The following is a 16099-nucleotide window of genomic DNA, read 5'->3' on the forward strand; positions in this document are numbered from 1 at the left end:
TGCTTTTCCTTTTGTAAAAGCAAAAACAAAAGATGATAGAAATTAATTTTTACAAAAAAAAAGCTGCAATGGTAAATCCATTTCATTGTATATCAACTTGTGCTCCTTCCACTTTCGATTGCAAATGTTCTGAAACTGATTGGGCTTTACTGGGGCTTGTGTTAAGCCCGCTGGAGCTTATTTTCCTTTGAAATGCTTTTTTTGGTGTTTTGTAAGGTGATACTACTGTTCTCAAGCGTCTGCCATCATCCTCCATAATATTTTATCAATGAGCATGTCCTCTAAACTGGAGTTACCCTTGGCTGTCATGTCTCTCTCCTTGAAGAGGGAGGAGACAAATGTTTGTTGACTGAGGGAGCTTCTGGGATCTTTTAGTCTCTGTTGTAGTAACAGTTTTGCTCTGATTCCTCATTTGGCATGGAGGTGACCCTGGGTTCTGGAAGACTACTCAAAGGAATTATAAGTACTGGCAAATTTGATGAAGCTAGACAGGCTTTGAGGATGAAGACTGGCATCAGACTGGGTATATTCCCACGGACCTAGCCAAGTGAATGACTCAGAGGTTTGTCTGGCCACCTAGTAACAAAGCTTTGGTTGCCCATGAAACAGATGAAAGAATTGAGTTGATTAATGAGACAACACAAATGCAAACCAGGTATGAGAAACCTTAGGCAATATTGTCTGTTCCTAATAACTGTTTCTGACAATCTAAAGCAGGAGTTCTTCCTTGGACCCCTTTGGCAGTGTCTGGTGAAGCTTATGGACATTCTCATAATAATGTTTTTAAATGCATTACATAAAATAGGATTTTACATAGCATTATAAAGGAAACTGATTATATTGAGACACAGTTATCAAAATACTTAAAAATAAGTTCATGGAATTAAGGTTAAGAATCACTGATTCTGAGCAGGTGTGCTGTTTGGAAAGGAAACATGTAATGTGTTGTATTGTTTTGTCAAAAGTTTAGTAAGTGAAATTATGTGGTAGTGAATCCTAGAGAAAAGTATTTTTCTGAAGATTTTCTGGCTGGCTTCTTGTTCCCCAGATAGGACACACCATATCCCATCTCTATATCTTTGTACTTGCTCTCCTTCCACATCTCCATTTCTTATAAACACTAGGTTTCTTCAAAGCGCAGGTCAAGAACCACCTTTTACAGGTTAAGGAAATCAAACAGGGTAAGGCGTGTAAAAGCATCATGCAAAACTCAACACATAACTTAATACTGATCACTGCAGTACTGTGTCTAGTTCTGGGTACCACAGATCAAAAATGGCACTAAGAAGCTAGAGAGTATATAAGAGGAGAGCAACTAAGATGCTGTAAAACCATATGCCAACTTCCTTCAACCAATACTCATGACGTGAAGGTCATGAGTATTGGTTGAAGGAAGTTGGCATATGGAGCCAGGAGAAGGGAAGAGTTGGGGTTGGAGGGGAGGGCATAATAGCTTCCTATACATATTTGAAGCACTATCATGGAGGAAGGACTAGGCTTGTTCCATTTGACTCCCTAATGGCTAAGCCACAAGCAATGAGTGGAACCTGCAATGTAGCAAATTTATGCTTGAGGTCAAGGAAATCTTCCTCACAACTCAAACTGTCCAAAAGAGAAATAGGCTGCCTCAAGAAATTATGGGTTCATCCTCCTTTGAGGTACCCAAGCAGAGGCTGGATAATCACTCACTGGGTATGTCATAGCAGATATTCCTTTTATCCATGGCATGGAACAGATGGCCACTGAGGTCCCTTCCAGCTCTCAAATTCAGTGATTTTTAATAATAATATTAGCTAAAGCCATATCTTCCAACTGGGCAGAATTGATATATCTCTAGGTTACATCTCTAGGTTATAGCTGATTCTAAGTTTTTAAGCAAAGATAGGCAGGTAAGCTTTTCCTGTTTCTCTTCCCTCCTGACCCATCCTATTCTAGGTTTTCCCTCACTTAAAGAGTCAGGTTCATCGAGCAATAGCCAGGAGTCAGTCCTTGACCTGGGTGTTGGAGTTGGCAGTTTTGGCCCAAATCTCTCTCCATTGGCATATGGCGATGGGTGGTTTGCAAGACTGAAGGACGGAAAATAGACTGGGGTTATGAAGTCAGGAGGTAGGGTGGGCTCATTCATTCCATGGATCACCTTTCTCTTCCCTTTTGAAGAACAATAGCTTCAGGTCCTCTCCATGACTTGAAACAGATCATCAGTATATGGAAGAGATCACAAAGGAAGGCTGTGGATGGACAACAGTGAGAGTGACCCCTCAACGGCTTTTATCTTTTTCACCGTTGTTTCCATACCTTTTTTTTCCTACCAAATTTTCGTTTTCCTTCTTCTGTCCAGTCCCTTCATCTTTTGCTAAGACCTCAAGGTCCTTCCCTTGTGCCCCTCCCTATCTATCCTCCTCTAAGTACTCCCTCTAGTTGCCATGAGGATTATTGCATTTTGATGCCAAGTCTTGGGTCATCTTTTTCTTGACCCCCTAACACTGAGTAAAGTGAGTCGATTGGGCACGATTTGGCTAAACTCCCAAGTGTCTCATCTCTGAGTCAAGCAGAAAGTCAATTGTAGAATTGGGGAAAGAAAAACAAAACTCAGGCCTTCTAAGCCCCCAGAGAGGCCCTGAGTGTCCTGGGCTTTCAGAGAATCTTTCTAAATCCTTCCCAACACCAAATACAGTGTGTGTTATTTGTAATGACATGAATTAAGGGACTTGAGAAAAGAAAGTGCTCCCAGTTGAATAGAAGCAATGGAATTGTCCCCTTTGTATCACAGCCGAACATCAGACACTGAAGAAGAAAGCCTCATTGTTCATCTTCCCTCTTCCTGGAGTGAGTTAATAAACTCCGACCAAGGGAGGCTGCCCAATTGATTCAGAGCCAGAGGCTAGAGCTCAGCTGGAACTTTTCGGCAGAGTGTGAGAAACACCAGGTGGGAGAATCCTGCTCTTGTTTGTAGACAGCCCAGGTTCCATGGTGAAAATGTATGTAATAGCGGATGACGACAGTACTCTAGGAAGCTGAGGGACTAGAGGAGAAAAGGCATAATGATGGAGCCAATTGTAGAGAATGCTTCCCTTTGCCATATCCCCCAGAGGGCAATAAAGCTAGGCTGGAGCTGCTTAAATATTTACTTAGTGTTCATAGGCTGGGGTCTGCTAGTTGTTAGCTAGTAATGGAAACTGGAGTTAGGAGGCCTCCATTTTGGTTTCAGGGACCTATTACCACGCACTTATCATGTGACTGTGGGCAAGTCAATCTCTTCCAATTGAACAAGCATTTTAAAAGTACTTACTACATACAGTATAGTATAGATGAGACAGAGATTTGATCTTAGAGTCCAGAGGCCTGGGTTCAAGACCTGCCTTGACATAATAATGGTGTGAAGTTACTTACACTTTCAGTGTCCCCAGGAAACTCCATGATGGTTACGGTGTAGAGCGTTTACAGATCCATGCTGGTAAGAGGGCATTCCTTCACCAGGCACTATCTCTGACTATAAAATCACAGGTCTAGACCCCCGAAACCTCAATATTCCCACCTCTCCTCCAAACTCACAAACACAAATACACATAGCTCTAGGGATACAGATGGGGGTGTGCTGGAGTTAACTCATGCCAGCTCTGTAGGGCTGATTGTTAAATTTTCAGTGTGAGCATTTACTTCTCAGAAATCTATAAACTGTACAAATCAGGGTTTAATTTATTGTTTTGTTGACTGCCTAGGCTTAAGAAGATAATGAAGAAAATGCTAATAAAGCAAGTTAAAAATCCCTGGATACAGAGACAAAATGGAAAACAATACAATCCTTTGCCTTCCAGGAACTTGTATCCTACCATATAGCACCTCACCTCACTCACCAAACCACTGCTCTAGCTCCTCCTCTTCTTCTTCTTCCTTTTTTCCCCCTCCAGTGATGATGATGATGATGGTGATGATGACTGTAGGCATTGTGACATAAGGGCCAGAGTGATGGCATCTAAGATGGAAAGACTTGGGGTCGAAGCCTTGCCTATTACACTTATTGGCTTGCGTTACCCTCAATAAGTTATTTATCTTCTCAGTGCTCCAGGAAACTTCTTAAGATGATAAATTACAAAGAAAGTATATTTGAGGGAGTTTCTTCATTCAGGACTTCCTTATCATAGTCCTTGTCCCTAATAATAATAATTCTTATATGGCACTGTAATTTTGCAAAACTCTTCACAAATATTATCTATAAAATGCAAACATTTGAGTTGTTAAAATCTGTTTTAAAATCTGTACCAAATTTTTGGCCTGTTTTTAACTGTGAGAAAAGTTTTTAAGAAGTGAGTCAATAACTTGGGAAATCCGATGAGTTTAAAATAAAACTCCAAGAATGCAAGCAAGACTTTTGCTTGAGCACAGAGAGAGAAGCAAGGTAAACAGGCAACAATGTGGAATTACATCAGTAAATTGAATTGGTTTCTGCAAAGACTGCTTTGGGTTAAATGCCAATTAGGCTAAACATTCTGTTATGATAAATGGACGAGCAAAATTAACCAGATGGAGCACTGGTTGCTTGCCAACCCATAGAAAATCCATGCAGTGGGTTTGGACTTTGCTTTATTGAGTGGAAAGATAATTTAAAGCAATCAATTAGTAAAGGGGGTTATGAAAATCCTAGAGGGATGGATTTTTCACCAAAAGGGAAGTATCGAGAAGTTTGTCCTTTGGATACAGCTAGCCACAAGGGCTTTTGTAAGTTAAAAAAAAACAAATTAGGGACTAAAGTCCACTTTGAAAAAATAGGGAAGAGAAGAGAAGAGAGCCATTTTTGGCAGCAATCTGGAAAAAGACAAAAAAGTCTCTCAGAGATTCAGAGCATAAGCAGCATCATTTGGAGATTTATTAATTGGTCTCAAGAAAGGTGGCATGAAAGTACAAATTAAGCACATGTAGTACTCGCCCTGTAATGATTCATAGTTAGCACCAGAAGGGACCATGGAAGAATTGCCTTTTGGAGATATTGAAATTTGTGCCTATACAATCATAGAGTTAGAGCTAGAGAGGATTGTAGAGATCATTTAGTCCAGTTAGTCAAACTCTCCCATTTTATAGACGAAGGACTGAGGCCAAGAGAAATTAAGACTTGCCTGTGGTCATACAGTCTGGAAATATGTGATGTAGGATTTGAACCTAGGTCTTTCCATCTTCAAGTCCAGTGCCTTTCTGCCTACACTAAAAGGTTCTCTAAGTGTTGCCTGCAAACTCTTAGAGGTCTATGAGACCCTTTCAAGGGATTTTCAAGATCAAAACTGTCTTCACCATAATACAGAGATGTTTTTTTCCATATAAACAAAAGCTCACTGGGGTCCTCAATAATTTTAAGAGTGTAAAAGGATCCTGAAACAAAAGCTTGAGAACAGCTACCCCACACCATGCTGTTGCCTTCATACATGTGCATTGAGTGAAAGTCTCTGAAACCAGCCCCTGAACAAGGGAAAGGCTGAGACTTTAGCTCATCTGTCTCAGTTCCCTCTTTTGAGCAAGCTTGAAACTTAAATCTGCTTTTACTCTCTGCTTCTGCAACAGTTTTGTAAGGTGATAGAAACTTGAGGAACATCAGACGTACTTTAGCGATGCCTGCTTTCTCTTTCTCTTGACTGAGAACTTTTAAAGTCTGCATTTGCCATTTCTTCACTTCCTTCTCTCTTGGTCTACCTCTTTCCTCTCAGGAAAAGGATATACATCAGTAGGCAAAGCTACCGGGTCTGCCATCAAGAGAACTGTGCCTATATTGGACATAGCAGCAGTGGCATAAAAATTTGTATTTAAAACTTGTCCTGTCCTGTCCTCCCCTCTCCTCCCTTCCCCTCCCCTCCCTTCCCCTTTCTTCCCCTTCCTTCCTCTCCCCTCCTCTCCTCTCCTCTTTCCTTCCTTTGGCATTCTGGCCCATTGTTTTCCCCATGGGTTTGTGAACAAGTAAGTACCTCCCTCTCCCCTCATTTTTCAGAGGCAGTTAGGCAGCATAGTTGATACAGCAATGGGCCTAGAGTTAAGGAGCCCTGAGCTTAAATTCAATCTCAGATATTTACTAGCTACAATATTAAGTATGTTTGTTCTTGTTATTGTTGTGCCATTTCAGTTGTATCCAACTCTTTGTGATCCCATTTGGGGTTTTCTTGGCAACCATACTGGAGTAGTTTACCATTTCCTTCTCCTGCTCATTTTACAGATGAGGAAACTGAGGGAAACAGGGTTAAGTGACTTTCCCAGGGTCACACAGCTAATAAGTGTCTGAGGTAGTATTCGAACTCAGGAAGATGAGTCTTCTTGATTCCAAGCTCAGTGCTCTATCCACTGCATCATCTAGTCACCCCTATTAAGTGTGTAGATTAGTATGAAATAAATATGGAAACATTGGTCTGGAAGGGCTTTGAATCTCAAATGGAGGAGCTTGTTTAGAGCCAACAAGGAGTGATTGATGGTTTTTGAGCAGTGCTTTAGGAAGACATTTTATCAGCTCTGCGGAGAATAAATTGGAGAAGGGAGAGACTGGATACTGGTAGTCTATCTATGGTAATAGGTCTGATGCGTAGTGATGAGGACCCAGTCTAGGATGATAATAGTATGAACGCCAAGAAGGGAACAGATCTGAGAGGTATTTTGATGGTATGATGAAGTCTTGATAACTGATTGCATGTGGAAAGTAAAAAAAAAAAAGAGTAAAACCAAAAATAGCTCTAAATGAATATAAATATTGGCACTATATAGAAATAGCAAAGGGAGGAGCATTCCATTTAGAAACATGGAGTTTGAGATATCAGTGAGACATCCAGCTGGATACGTCCAATAGGCAGTTGGAGACTCGAGCCTAGATCTCAGGAGAGACACTGGAGCTGGACATAGAAATGTGATAGTCATCTGCGTAAAGAAAAATGAACCCTAATTTTCAAGTTTATCTGGACTTTTGGGGACACAGTTCTATTTCCTTCTTTCCCTACTCTTAAAAAAGCCTCCTGTTATAAGCTGGTAAAATCTATGAAAGTTTGTACAAGCAAGTAGACAGTGATAGCCATGATGTGATGTAGTATAAAGAATTTTGTAAAATTAGAGGATTGAACAAGCATTTATTAAGTACCTACTATGTGCCAGGCAATGTTCTAGGTACTAGTGATACCAATATGGTACGAATACAAAGAATGAAATTGTCACTGCTCTCAAGGGTCCTCCATCATTCTACTGGTGTGAATTTCAGGTAGCACAGCCTCTTCTCAAACAGGTTTGACATAGTTGTATTTATTGTATTTTCTAACAGAAGCAGAAGTAGAATATGCTAATAAAATGATAACAGACACCTATTGTGTATGGTGTTATGTTATATATTTGATCACTTTCAGTGATCAAAATGGCTGAACCCTGGGTTGGAAGGAGGAGGGAAGAAATCTTTCATTAATATAGAGGTTTTTTTTAAAGTTTGTTCATCCTGTTTGGTTCATCCTTCACTCCAAGTCAGTCAATTGTTTACCAGCAGACGTATGACACCCAAGGGATGCCTCTGCTGTGGCAGCATTTGGAGCACTGGTACTATTCCATGTAAAAAAGGAGGCCCAAACAGACCACCCTGCAAAGACAAATGGTCTTAGGCATCTTATCTGCAATCAAATGCCCCCTCTGATAGCTGTATTTATTGCTTGGTTAGAGGTAAGATAAACATAGCAGACAGGCAAATCTCTTGGGAACTAGATTACTGAGTTTGATGCTGGGGAGTAAAAACAAACAATGATAGGCAGTTCTGACATCTTTGGAATAACCCTGCTGCGGGTAACTCAATATTTAAGAAAGGAGGCGTTTGGCAGATTATGCATTTTGTTTGTGCAAAGGAGTATTTTTGGTCAAGACAAATGATATGAATTTACATGCCTCCCCATGGAGATTAGGTCTTGACAAAAGCATTTACAAACACGACCATAACCATGGAGTGTATCAGTATACATGCTGCAAGCCAGGCCAAGGAGAGAAATGCTGCCCTGGTCATGCTTGGAGTCTAGTCTCTCTTTCCAGGTCCTGTTTCAGCGTTAGCAGATCTGAGTGGAGATAAAGTACCCATTCATACAGCTGAGCATCTGGGATCTTTAATAGCAGAAAGGACTCCACAATTTATCAACTTTAATTTGCTCTTTCTGGAGTTGGGCAGGCAAGATCCTTGGGAAGCTCAGATAGAATGCAGATGGTGCCCATTTCACTGACAGGAGATCAGCCAGAGCTGCACAGCTCCTTCTCTCCTCCTCTTTGTCTCCCTTTGCACCCAGGTCTTTGACTCTTTCCCTACTTGAACAAGGGACCCGCAACAATATTTAGCAGGGAGGCATCCATTCAGTCAGCTAGCCTGCTGGTGACCTTGCTTATAACAGGAAACAGCCTTCCTGCAGGTCCTTAGTGCTTTGGGAGGAAAGTGCTATTAATCTACTGAACATGTTCCATCTTAAGAGCAACAGGATTGGATCTGTCATCTTTTGTCCATTCAAGGACAGTTGTAAAATGCAAAAATGGAATTCTTTGTTGGATCGCTAGGGTCAGAGGTGCCAAAGGAAGAGTTGCTTCTGATTTGTCCCTGACTCAGGCATGTGCCTTATTTTCTTTCTCCATCCCTCTTTCTAAAGATCTAGCTACTTAGCTCAGGACACTGTTCCAGGAAGTAGGAGTGGGAGGAGAAGCCCTCTTCTCCTTCTTCTTCCTAATGTTCTCCCTCAATCTGTCTAGCATGTGCACCTGGCAACCACCACTCCTGCTTAGATGCCATGCCCAAAGCTGAAGAGGGGAGCTGCTGTTCAGGAAGGGCTCATAACTGGGAGATGTCCTGCTGTCCATGGGCCTCTGGCACCATCCCTGCCACCCTTCAGCCTTTGGCCTGACCTGTACCCACACTCCCTTGGGAATCAGAACAAGAGGCTCAGAGTAGAGCCAAAGATGACATTTTACAGCTTCTCTCTTATGGTGGTGGTAGTGCTGATGGGCATTAGAAAGAGGAAGGATGTTCTCTGATTCTAATTTCTGGGCCTGTCCCTCTGCAGGGGCAGAGGCTAGCCCTTTTCATAATATGGAAGAAAAAATTGTCTCCCATGGCCTGAAATGGAAAAAACTTGAGTGGCCATCTAGTTCAACGCATACCAAAAAGAAATTCATATTATCAACAAGGGTCACCCAGTCTCTGACCGGAAAAGGGGCATAGAACAGTCATATATGGAGAGTGAAAAATGCCATATGGATATCACAGTTGAAGCACTGATACCCACAAAACATTAAAAGATTTTGAATAGGCTCTTTACCAGCTAGGTGTCACAGTGAATAGAGCACTGGACCTGAAGTCAGTAAGACCTGAGTTCAAATCTAGCTTCAAACACCTACCAGTAGTATGACCCTGGACAAGTCACATAACCATTGCCTGTCTCAATTTCCTCAAGTATAAAATGAGGATAATAATAGCACCTATCTCTCAGGGTTGTTGTGAGGATCAAATGAGGTATTATTTGTAACATACTCAGTGTACTCCCTGGCACATAGTAGGCATTTAATAAATGCTTGTTCCATTCCCTTCTCTTTTCCCCCACCATGTTTGATACACCCTTTTCTAGAGGATTTATGAGAGACTATAAACAAGAATTACATAGATCAAGAAGCTGTAGGTGGGTTACAATCTGTACCAGTAGTGGGAATACTTACAAAGAATAATATAAATTGCTATAAGGAGCATATTGAACTAGATTTCCAGAGTTGGAGTTAAACGCTAAGAGAAAGGAGAAATTCCCCAAAGCTTATGGGGGTACCTTCAAGTCATGAGAGAAAATTATAGAGACATTATATAATAAATTTATGCATGTAACTCCTTACAAAATTTTTTCTTCAGAATGATACCCAGGTAGAATGACACCATTTTAAAGATAAAGAACTGAGATTCAGAAACGAAGTGAATTGGCCACAGTAAAATAACTTGAAAGAGTATAAGCCAGTATTTGATCCTGGGTCCCCCACCCAAGTCAGGTCAGAGTAGGGGATAATGAAGGGCAAAGGCAAACCCCTTTCAATTCATTCTGCCAAGGTCTAGTCTTTTCTCTTCCACACACTCCTAAGAAAGCTTTAAGCCTTTCAGAGCTAAGAATCCTTCTATAACATTAATAAATCTCTCCTAATTTATTTTTTAATTTAGAATTTAAATACTGAGTTTCCTTAAAGTAAGGCAGGACTTTAGACTGATTGTGATCTTGCAAACGTAAGCCAAATGCACAAAAATTCCGCTCAGTGCCGTGTACTCCTCTGTTCATTTGACCTCCTTTATCTTGCTTAGTTTATCAGCTTGACTTGGAAACACACTTTCCCCATGGCAGCCACAACTATTTATATACATTTGGAAGACATGCCATTGAAAATTGCTTTCAAAATGTATCTACTGGGGATCGCAAGGAAGTGGTAACAGAATTCCATTGTTCGACATTATGTTTTCTTTAGAATAGTTTCCTGTGGTGCTAATAGCCAGTTAAAGTTTGAGGAAACCTCCTACCAATGTTCCCAGAACCTTCTCCCACCCAAATCATCCAAAGCCATCTGGGACATGCAACCTATCAGGCATTTCTGTCCACGTTTGAGAAGGGAATAATCTAAAAAAAGGAGCAGGGCAGGGATCATCGTACTACTGTCATAGGAGTCAGAGAGTTCACTTCTGGGGAATGTTTCCTGGTACATGCTAAGGCATGGACTTTAAAGGGATTAAAAAAGAGGTAGTTCTGAGTCTGGGGGATTTGTCCTGATACTTGCTAGTAGGGGTGGGGAACCTGCAAGCTAAGGCATCTATTTAAAGGGATTACAAAATAACTGTATCCTAAATCTCCTCCATCCCTCAACATATTTGTTGGTAATCTAATGGGAAAAATTGGCATGAGGTTTTCAAAAGTTCAAAGTCGTTTATTTGAAATACATGAGTTATCATCATCATTTCCCCCCACCCTTGTTATCTTCTTCCATCCCCCAGGTGACCAGGTAAACCCACTACCCAATGACTCTGCTTCTAGACTGCCGGTGTGTCTGGACAAAATCATAACACTGAGCTGATTTTGCTCATGATAAGTTTTGAGATGCAGCATTTCAATGTCCTCCCCCGTACTTGGTTTCCTTTCTCCTTCCCTACAGAGATGGCTCCAAACTGTTTTCTCTCTCCTCCAATCTTCACTGAACCCATACTTAGAGTAGATGACCGGCCTATTTCACTGAGAAGATTCCAGATGCCAAATCTAAACTACTTCATCTCCTTTCCTCCATTTCAAAAAACTTCTCTCTGTCATCATCCATTCTCTCCTTTTTCTCTCTGATCACAAAGAAAGAGATTTCCATGTTCCTCATCAAGATATTTCTTCTTCCTATCTCCAGGTCCCCATTGTACAAATGCAGGCCAGTTCATTCTCTTTGACCTCTAGGGTTGGAGTTGCCAAGAGCACCGAGAAGTTAGGTTACTAGCAAAATATCACACAGCCAGCGTGAGTCAGGTGAGACTTGAACCTGGATGTTCCTGACTTGGAGGTCAGTAAGGTATCTGTACACATGTCAAACTTCCTCTTATGTACCAAACAGATACAGTCATTTTAGGGGAAGAATGTTAACAACTAGGGGAATCAGGTTGGAGGTTAAACTAATCCCTGAGGGGAATTATGGGGTTTAAATGTATAATGGGTGAGGAAAGACATTTCAAAAAAAAAAGGGTGGAGACAGGAGGGTGGGAGAAGCCAACCTGAGCAGAGGCACCAAGACATGAGATGATTTCAGGCAACTGTGCCTGTTTGCTCTAATCTAATTTCTAATCTAATTAGAAATCAGATTGACTGATGTTGTATTAATTCCTTTTAATTAATTGGCCTTATTTGATTAACTGTTTTTAAGATATAAAAGTCTGTCTCCCCTTGCATTTGGGGTCCAGCCCAAGCTGAGGTCTGGTCCTGATTTGTTATGCCATTGGCATGCACTGCTTAATAAGTCAATATGTTCAGAAACTCAGTCATTTCATCATTTACCCCTCAAATTGTCATGTATGGGCAGCAGCAAGTAGACCGGGTTGACTTGAAAGATAGGTGGCAGTGACATGAAATCTTGTTTGCCTCAGTTTCCTCATCTGGAAAATGAGCTGGAGAAGGAAATGGCAAACTACTCCAGTATCTCTGCAAGAAAACTCTAAATGGGGTCATGAAGAATCAGACATGACTGAAACAGCCGACCCACAAAAGTTTGTGAAAAGCACCATGCTAGGCCCTGAGACTCAAAGAAAACACACACACACACACACACACACACACACACAGACCAGTTCCTAGCTTTGAGTGCTTACATCCTACTGGGCACATACTAAAGGAGCAGCTGGTTTTTGTTTTTGTTTTTTTCTCTCATTTTCCTTCTAGCTGCTATGACTAGGCAGTCTATGAAAAACATTGAAATGCTTTTCAGGCGTAGAAAAACCAAGGGAAAGCACATAAAATAGACAATCAAAATTCAAAAAAAAATAGGGAAACTACCTTGTTAGTGTAAGCCATGTTTATCAGCATCGTTTTATATTTCTCATACATGTACACATCCGTAGGCACAGGTGTTACGTTTACAAAAACACAAGATAAAAGTATAAAGGGCAAACAAGAACTGACCTGGCCCATCCCCCAAGTAGAAGGGATTTATTATTAAGCTTAACCAAATGGTCCAAAAAAGCCGATTCTAATTATTGTCTGGATTAATGCTCTGTCTGCCTCCAAAACTTTCTAAGAATTGACCCTGTTAATCTCAGTTTATTCTCTGCTGTTTTAAGACTCCAAATGCTATTTCGCTACTTATTAGGAACAATAACATGTCAGTTGGTTGGGATTGTTTCTTCTCTTTCGGAGCCCTCCTTGTCTCCCCAAGTGACCTCTTTCCTCTCTAGTTTTATTGATGTGTGTCTCATCTTTCTTTTCTACAGGAATCTTGCAATGTCATTGTTTGTCCCAGCTGTTCCTAATTAACTCCTTCGGGCCTCAGTCTATGGATGAATGACTCAGTATGGGGTGGCATTTTGAAACTTCCCTTTTTGAGAGGAGCTGGATTATTTTTATAATGCAACAAGATGAGGTGAACCATCAAATGCCACAAACCATTTCTTAACGAGGTAGGTGGACTATACCTCGATATGATTAACCTTTGGGGTTAGGCTAATGAAAACAATGTAGACTTTGGGCCTGTTCTCTGCTCTACCAGGTTAAAGAGCAATGCTGAAAGAGCCCAAGGGTAGAGAGGGCAAGCAAAGTTAACTGTAGAATACGGTGGTGCAGCCATCTGAATAGTCCCGCTTTCAGGAAACTTGGGGGTCAGGGAAGTCATTGACTTTCATCTAATTAATCTGGAAAGACTCTCCCCCCTAAAATTCCCTCCTCATCGGACTTTGGGAGCAGGGAGAAAGATGACTGGATAGTGTAGACAGGGCATAGATAAGAATAAAGAGAATGAGGTTGGCTACTCTGAAGATTTGAGGTCTAAATCCCATTGAGAATTTTTAGTATCTAGGCTGATGAGTTGCCATTGTTTTAGTGTACTGCTAATACATTAGACAAATTTGATTCATGGAATTATTGTATAATTACATATTGGTAGTGAGTAGCTGCTGTTGCAGCAAAGGAAGTATTGACTATGAGTGATGTTGAGGGGCTGTCATGCTCTTTGGATTGTGATAAATCCACGTCAGAAGTGCAGGCTTGGACTGTGTGCCAGGCTGGTAGTATGGTTAAGGTGTGTGTGTGGGGTGCTACTGGAGGGAGAAGTAAGGCTGTTTTGGGTGGGGTGGGAGGGGAATGTACACATATAAAGAGAGAAGAAGCACTTGATGTTGGATAGAAAATGCACATAGATCACTGACCTTATCTGCTTGCCTGGGCCCTCTGGATTTGTCCTACATTGTGCAATTCTAGAGACAGAGTATTATATTGAATGGAGAGCTGTCCTTAGAGTCAGAAAGACCTGAGTTCAAATCTTCCCTCTTACAGGTACTGGCTGTATGACCCTAGGAGAGTTACTTAACCTCCCAGTATTGTTATTGTTGTTCAGTTGTGTCTGACTCTTTGTGACCCCATTTGGGGTTTTCTTGGCAAAGATACCAGGGTGCTTTGCCATTTCCTCCTCCAGCTCGTTTTATAGATAGAGAAACTGAGGCAAATAGGGTTAAGTGACTTGCTCAGGGTAACACAGCTAGTAAGCATCTGAAGCTAGATTTGAACTCAGGAAATGAGTCTTCCGGACTTCAGACATGGCTCTCTATCCACTGTGCCTCCTGGCTACCCTTATCTAGTCTGATTCCTATACAACTCTAATGTGGGATTGGAAGAAGTACATTCAAGATAAACAAAGAAGAAAAATGATCCACAGAAGCACAGGGGAATCCCACCATGTAACAGATCAGAGGTTTAAAAATTATGATATAAATGAAGAAGGGTGGAAGAGTGATCTTAGGATAATAATTACAATAGCCAACATTTATACAATGCTTACTATGTTCCAGGTATGGTGCTAAGCACTTTACAAATAATGTCTCATTTGATCCTCACAATAACCCTGAGAAGTAGGTGTTATTGTTATCTCCATTTTACAACTGAGGAAACTGAGGCAGAACAGGTTAAGTGACTTGCCCAGGTTCACACAGATAGGAAGTGTCAGGGGCCAGATTTGAACTCAGGTCTTCCTGACTCCAAGTTCAATGCTCCATGTATTCTGCCAACCAGCTGCCCCCATCAGGATAATTGACATGGAGCTAAAAGGGATATTAAAGGTCATCTGGTCCAACTCTCTCTTATTACAGATGAGGAAATTGATTTTCAGAGAAGTGACTTGTCCTAGGTTTTACTACTAGTAGGTGGGAATCAAACCTAGGTCTTTTGATGTCAAATCCAGTTCTTTCTAATACACCAACATTTGGGGCAATGAAAGAGATATGAGGCTATTCCCTTGTCTTTTTCCAAAGAGAAGGATTCAGCTTCTTCCTGGCTTCCTGCACCACAGCAGCCACCAGGGGAGACCATCCAGTAATGGCTGAAGGAAGAAGAAATGAATAAGAGTCATTGGTGACTTCTGAGGGGTAATGAGGCAACCATTTGTCAATCTACCATGGTGAATAATAATTAAAGATAGCTCGCAATCATGTAGGCCTTTGAGATTTACAAAGTGCTTTCCTCTCAATAAGGTTTGAGGCTGACAGTGAAATATTACTGTTGTTATTTTCCACGAACAACAGAGAGTTTTGTTGTCTTTCTAGGGCTTGTATCCAGGCTTTTCTACTCTAAAGACCACTAGCCACTCTTTGTGATTTGTGTGAGGATGATCAGTACAGGCAAAAGAAGACTAGAATGCGTTGTTAAAGATTATTAAGTTCCTGGCAAGAAATTGCTGCTTTTAGGGGCACAGGTGGTGTTTTCACCACTTATTGATTGCACCAAAAAGCTTCGGAAGAGAAAAACAGATTTAGGAAGGTGATGAGTCAGAATGGGGTTTAAATTTCTGAATCATGAACTAAAATATAAGAATGAAAGGTTCTTGGATTATTTATATTTCTGATTTTGGCAAAATCTATCTTACTATCACTTGGATAAGGTTAAGATGTGGGCTGGATGATAGCAAAGTTAGGTTGATACAAAACTGGTTGAATGATTGGACCCTAAGAGTTGGTTGGTGTCACCACACAAGTTCTTCTGTCTATAAGGAAGTCCTGGGATTCTTGAAGAAGGTGCTTTTATTAGAGTGCTCTGCTTTTCAGTATTTTTATCAATAACGTGGATGGAGGAATAGATAATGTGCTGACCAAGGGTTTGGATGAAAGAAAGCTGCGAGTCCTAATCAGCAAGGTAGATGAAATAGTCAGGACTCGAAAGATCTTTGTAGCCTGGAGTGATGGGCCAAACCCAATAAGATGAAATTTAATAGGGATAAGCACAAAGTCATGGTTGGAAGCAACAGAGAGGAAGATTTTGGCTAGATAGAACAAAAATAAATTGCAATAGGGAGATTTTCATCTCTCCTGTACACAGTGATACTGAGAACATGCTTGATTTCCCCTGACCCTGTGACCTGCCACAATATCATCTTTTTACCA

This window comes from Trichosurus vulpecula, chromosome 5 (genome assembly GCF_011100635.1).
Source record: "Trichosurus vulpecula isolate mTriVul1 chromosome 5, mTriVul1.pri, whole genome shotgun sequence".
NCBI classification, from domain to species: Eukaryota; Metazoa; Chordata; class Mammalia; order Diprotodontia; family Phalangeridae; genus Trichosurus; species Trichosurus vulpecula.